Here is a 6,718-nt window from a genome sequence, read left to right on the forward strand (position 1 = left end):
TCCTACTCTGCCATATTTCAGAGGTAAAAACTGTATTTTTGATTTGATAACATCTATTTGACAGCTCGTTACTTTGAAGATTATAGATTTACATTGGAAACCTATGACCAGTTTAGAAAATATGATGCATTGTTAAATTAAATTATCCAAAGTGATGAAGTAGTAAGAATTAGCCCCATGCTGACCAACTGCAACATTAAAATACTGCTTACATGTTAATGTGTCAATATTAATCATCGAATAATATAGTATATAATAATAATTATAATGCAAACATTCAGCTTCATATGAGTACTTTTACTTTACATACTTTCATTACATTTTGCTGATACTTCTTTACTTTTAAGAAGAGGATTGGATGTTTTCCACCACTGAGAAAAAAAAAAATTTAAATAAAAAAAACAACAACATATATATATATATATGACTCGTGACTCAATTGTGATTCTTCTTCCTTGGAGTTCTTGAAAGCTGTTTAATGATGTCACTACAATCCCTGATGAAGCCATCTATTTTATCACCCTGATCTCATCACTCAGTAGCCTTTGTTGCTCATTTCTGTAACAGTGGAGTCCCTTTGGTTGTCAGTTAAAGCTGAATCACTCATTGCTGTTGCAGCACGGTGCTGTTGCTCCCAGTTGGTGGTCCCAGTAATGAGCAGTGGGGGGTGGGCGGACCACATTGACTGGGATGCCAGAAATCTTTAGCCGTGCTCCTTCAGGGCCTTTTGCATTTAGTCACCCTGAGCTCATAATTGTGTGACTAAAGCAATTGTTCTCTTAATTGAAGCCATTCAGGGCCTCTACCGGCTTTTCCCGCTCCCTCAGGTGGGACTCAGATGATCATTCAAAACTTCAGGTGGGACTCAGGTGATCACTAAAAGATGCTCAAAGAGGGATGTTTTTACATTGTTAATCATGATTGTACACTTGTTTTTAGGACAAAATATTCAGAGATAACTCCAAACTAAATTAATCAAAAATCTATATTATTTTTTAGACATTTTATATCATATTCTTAGCCTTCTTCATGTAAAAATTGCCTGTACCCACTAACCCAGTTGTCTTGTTGTGCTGTTCTGGCATAGAAAGGGCTTGCTATATATGGCCCTTCTCATGTGCACCACAGTTATAATAGCTCATAATATGTACTGCTGGCTCATAAACATAAAACATAAACATATGATTATGAACATGCATATAAGTAAATGACCCGATGACACAGCAGAGGTAAAAATCCCTGTGCAGGATTAACTGCAGCTCTGGGTATAGTCAGGACTTTTACTGTGGTCAACTGTAGAGTGAATGAATAAGCTTGAGGGTGTTCACTGTGTGTGTATGTGTATGTTGGGGGGGGGGGGGCTGTAATATATGAAAATCCATTTCTACCCCTTTCAAGATCATGCTTCATGGATGATAAATTCTCAGTCAGCTTCTCTTTACTTTCCTAAACTTGATGTCACAAATATCAGCTGTAATGGATTTGAAAAGGGTCGTTCCACCTTTAGTCCTCAACACATGTGAAGCACTTGTGTCTGCAGAGCGCCATTTCAACTTTAATTCCTCATTCTGAATAATTCACAAGCCCAAAGAGTGTTAGAGGGTGGAGGAGCCAAAGCGGAGCATATGTGTAAGAACAGTTGACACACAAAGAGAAGTCGCCCCAAAACTTGCAAATGGAAAAAAAAAATCTGCTGGGGCCACGGTTTGTTTTCACCTGAAGCAGTCATTTATCTTGGCCAGAGCCCAACACTAAACCACTGTGTATGTTTCTATGGTCTCAGTGGGTTTGTGTGTGCACCACAGCCACTTAAAGTGGTGGGGGGAACTGCAGATTTCAGTCCTAATCTAGGAATTGTGAAACCGCACCATTTCCTTGCACTTGAGAAGTGCTTGGCATCTCATTCAGCTGCTGAGGACCTGTATACATCAGCTAAGATGGAGCATGCAGATGAGTTTAGGTGTGTGTTTGTTTTATTTTACTGTGGTGAACATCTGGAGGAGATGAGGATGATAAAAAAGTTTGTTGCGGCTGTAGGGAGGGGTGGCTCTGAATAGCAGTAAGAAGTTTCCAAAACTTTTACTTACTCATGTTCACCAGACTAGCAAGATTGTGGTTCTTAATTCCAGGTTATTGAGTCCAGGTTCCTCTGAACAAAGAACTCAGAGAACAGTTTGAATTTTGCCTTCAATTTTTTATTTGTCACTTTGGAGAAACTAACACCGGAAATTCAAGCTACACTAATCAATAGTTTTATATTAACACTGGGTCAAATGACAGTGTGTTATGTGACGTTTGTCACTCATAGTGAAAAACCAACAGAGATTTATTACCCAACTCTGCACTTCCTCTTAGCTCCACAGAACATTTTAACTTCTTTACAACTCTCAGCTCGTTGTTGTCTTGTTTTGGTTCACTATCACCGCTCTCACCGACCTAGTTTCCAGCAACAGACAACTATTTTCAGCAAAAAAGCTGAACCCACGCTACCTACCTGACACTAAACAGAAGACCATAGCTGGCAAGTCTAGCAAGTTAGTTGCTAACTACTGTAGCAGTTAGCTACTAGATGATGAACACAGTGCAGCATTTAGCAGCTAAAGAGCCAGATGTTTCCCTGAAGAGTTGATGGACAGACTTAGCAGGAGATTAATTTGTACTTATATTCATCAGGTTGTAAAAAAGTCAACTTGAAATTAATGCTAATGATATTGATGTCTGCTGAAAATAGGCAGTTGTTTCCAACGCCAACTTTTTAAGGCAATACTGTAAAATGTCAGTGCTGTGTTTAAAGCTTGTTGTGCTGCCCCCAAGTGGCCAAAAAATCAATTAATAAAGGTTTATAGGCTAATCTATAGCCACTCATTGACATGTATGGTTAGTGTTATTCTATATTTTTTGAGACCGACAATGCGTTAGTCCATCAAATCAATACTGCTTCACCCTGTCTGAGGCCATCAGCCCCAAGCCTATTTGTTCAAAAGATGTAAATCTTTCATTTTAAAAAAAAAGCTTTAAAATTTGTGCCAGAATATCCAATTTTACATTTTAATCAAAAATTATTTGTATCTTTATATTAAAATTCTCTAGTTCAACTTTATGCCTTTAATGAACAAACTTGAGGAATGAGTTAATAAAATAAGTAGTGTTTGTGTCTTTGCTTCACAGTACAGTAATTGCAACCATCCATCTTCCTTTCAATTTCCAATAGACTCTACAATGACCCTGTGTGTGAGGTTAGATTAGCTCAAATTTCCTAACAAGATGTTTCACAACATCAGCAAAAACAAAGTCCTCAAATTGGGGATTTACCGCCTCCTTCCAGTCAACAACCCCTTTGGGAGCTTCCTGAATGAATCCCAGACTGCTATGTAGCTCAGCTATCTCACTGACCTGCTGTGCCACCAGCTACTTCAACCTGGAGCCTACACACTCTATCCAGACACATCCTGGCAATAAATCACTACGTAGCATGAACTTCCCTGGAATGCTTGTTGAGTTGCCAAATGATTGTTTGTAAGTCCAAGCAAGGTCCAAACCTTATCAGTATTCAAAACATCTCTGCGTTATCAGCAATGAAACTGAGATAAAAGTGATCTCTTTAGCCTCTTTAGCCTAGATTCCTATAGGTAATATTTCCAGTAATAGAACACCAAAAAGGTGCATGGGAGGTCTGCTAAGGTGACAGTCTCATGAGTTTTGCCATAGCCTGCATTCAGGTGAGAATACTTTTAAATCAATGTGAAAAAACACTTGATTTTGGTATCAGAAGCTGAAATTAATGCAAACCTCTAAGACCTAAATTTATTCTTCTTACCAGGGATTTGGGATGGAAATGGTGAAAAAATATTATTGTAGCCAGTTCAACCGAGGAGCACTCGCTTGCTGCAAGGTTTTGAGTTGCAAATCTCTGCGTGCCAACAGGGTTCCTCACCCGTGTCCACACCTGCCTTCACACTAACAGGCCAGTCTACATCATCTTAGAGTCTATGAGACACTCTGACACGGAATATCAGCCCTGCTTTGTGATGTAGTCTGAATCATCGAGTGTATTTTGACATGCAAATCTGGCCCTGAGCGTTAGTTGACCCCTTCGGAGACTTGGGTGGGCTCCCGAAATACCTCCCTTAATTTGACATGACCTGATTTGGAGGATTTCAGTGTTATTACTCCTCTTGGACGTGTGGACTCACATGCGAGGCGTGAGGTTGAGGGAGGTCTTCCCAGAGCTGTTATGAAAGTTGATGTGAGATAACAGTGGACCGTGCCTGGAGCAAAAAAGAGGTAGAAGTAGAAGGAGGGTTGGAAAGAGAGAGTGTTAGAGAGAGAAGGAGATGAATAACATGAGTGACAGAATGGACTGAAAGGTGAAAAAAATAGAAATGGTGCAGGGAATGAGGATCCAACCTGTGCGGCCCCAATCCAGAGCATCTGAGGTGTCCAGAGGTGTGAGTTCAACATCCAGTACACCTCCTCTACCGAATCTGTCTTTCTCTGGCTCTCCCAAGACATCTCACTATTGTTGTGTTGGAAGTCCCTGCGTTTTGACAGCTGTGCTTGGAGTGCTGTGACGGCAGTCTGGAGGGAAGGGTGTGTATGTCTGGCTGTGTGTTGTCTGATGGTTTGTAGTGGACGTGGAGACTTTGGTGTGCAGCATTTTGCAAATATTGGTGTATGTATATCTCAGGAGGTTAAGCCTTCAGAGTGAGTACATGTGTGTGTAACAATGATAAAAATCAATAAATTTGATTTATATAGCACCTTGTGGACCTACAAGTGTGCTCAGTGTGCTTTATATACACCAACTTAACATGTAATCTAACAATGCAGTCAGGAAAGAAACAACAAATGATGAAGAAGAATGAATAAAGAGTCTGCAGCCATGCTTGCAGCTTTGTGAGGCTGTACAGTACTTAGGTACAGTAGTGCTGTGAGCTAAATGCTAATGCCAGCATGCTAACATATATATACTTGGTTAAATGTATTGGACAAGTTAAAATTTTGACCTGATGATGGTGCTAGATGAAAAGTCAGGGGATAACCAAAGTCATTAGGATTCAATCTCTGAGCAATATGGAATTCTAAACTAGATTTCATGGAAATTGCAAAATCAAGACACATCACCAGAAAACAAAAACATCACTGTCATGGTGGTGCTAGAGGGAAAGGTCAGGGGATCACTAAATTCAGTACGATACATCCTATGGGGACCATGAATATATATACAAAATTTCATGGCAATCCATCCATTAGTTGTTGAGATATTTCAGTCTGGACCAAAGTGGTGGACCAACTGACCAACATACAAATTGACATCTCTAGAGCAATGCCACTAGCGTTATTAAAAAATAAGAGCAAGTGCAAGTGCTCACTGCACGTGATGAATAAATACGTGTTTGAGTGTCTGGATTCATGTCCATGTGCGCATTCATGTTTCTGTTTGCACATACACATGTTTTTCACACTTACTGAACTGATTTGGCTAACATTTCAATGTGGTGCCTTAAAGAACTGTGCAAGGATCCCATTTACTTAATGATGTTGCAGCTGGTATACATTTTGTCCTGACCGGTGTAGCTGAGGGAGGCGAGCTTGGGAATAAAGCAGGAATGTGTGGTGGGTGCTAGGCAGCTGGTGGCTGAGCCCCACTGGGTCGCAGGGAGCAAGGCCAGGCCAGCCACATGAGCCTCAGCTGATTCACACAGCCAATGCCATGCACACACACAGCCGAACCAGCTCTCCTGCACGTATCTAATGTACGATCAGAGGGCCAAAACAGGATGTGTGTTTGAAAGAGATGGTGCTTGATGATAACCATGATAGCGCACAGAGCCAAATGGAATGGTCATAATAGCTTTGGTGCTGATGCTAATTAAAATAGGCATGTTGTTAATCATCTTTAAGCCTGATAGCTTATTCGCCCACCCAGCTGCACACTCTTCCACAAAATTAGCAAGGCAATAATCATGAGGGTCAGCAGAGTTCTCCTTGTTTTCCCCAAAAGCGAATGTTGACCACATGTTAATGTAGCTGGCTCTTAAAGCTAATAAGGCAATTGCACTATCGCAGTCTGAGCAGAGTGCTTCCCAGAGAAGCGAGAAGTTATTATTTCTTGCTGTAGCTGACTCAACACCAATTTGTATCAAAATGACCAGCTGTATTACGGTAATGACATGGCAAGCACTCAGGTATCAGACTTATCAGTCATGCCCATAATGGTGTCACACCATAAAATACTTACACGTCCAAGGGCCACAGAGCATTTACAGCAGGTACTTCTCCTGTTTGCTCTCCAAACAAGGAACCTTATCAGCTGATGAAGGGAATGCAGCAATATTTCAGGAAGAATGCCCCACACCTCCACTTCTTCCTCATCACTTCTTGTAAAAAAACAGAGGTTATATAACTACCACACTGGATTCAGGTGGGGGTAAATTTGTGCGTGAAGGAGCTGAGCACACCTTTCTTCGAATAACATATAGCTGTAAAAAAAATCACTCAGTACAAGGCTGACCTGCTGTGACCCTCCGAGATGACAGGAAGGGTAAAGTCTGTGTTTTAGGGCCCTGGCTACAGTGCATGGTAGGTTTTGTTTGGGTCCTTCCCTGTTGTTTCTGAGAAAGACAGAACATGTGGTGAGTTGTTTTCACGTCCTAGAATCAGGAAATATTCCACCACCACCCCAAGCTTGACTAAGAAGCTCATAAAAACACAGGAC

At 40.9% G+C, this 6,718-nt stretch overlaps 1 long non-coding RNA gene across 1 annotated transcript; it reads right to left on the reverse strand.

The window, feature by feature from the left end:
- Positions 1-316: 316 nt before the first annotated feature.
- On the reverse strand, positions 317-6,364 carry LOC122987620. The gene is made up of 4 exons (XR_006404534.1): positions 6,242-6,364; positions 4,408-4,697; positions 4,194-4,268; positions 317-876 (listed from the first exon to the last, which is right to left on the reverse strand). It is a non-coding gene; the product is annotated as an uncharacterized LOC122987620 (long non-coding RNA).
- Positions 6,365-6,718: the final 354 nt, after the last annotated feature.

Source organism: Thunnus albacares, chromosome 8 (genome assembly GCF_914725855.1).
Source record: "Thunnus albacares chromosome 8, fThuAlb1.1, whole genome shotgun sequence".
NCBI classification, from domain to species: Eukaryota; Metazoa; Chordata; class Actinopteri; order Scombriformes; family Scombridae; genus Thunnus; species Thunnus albacares.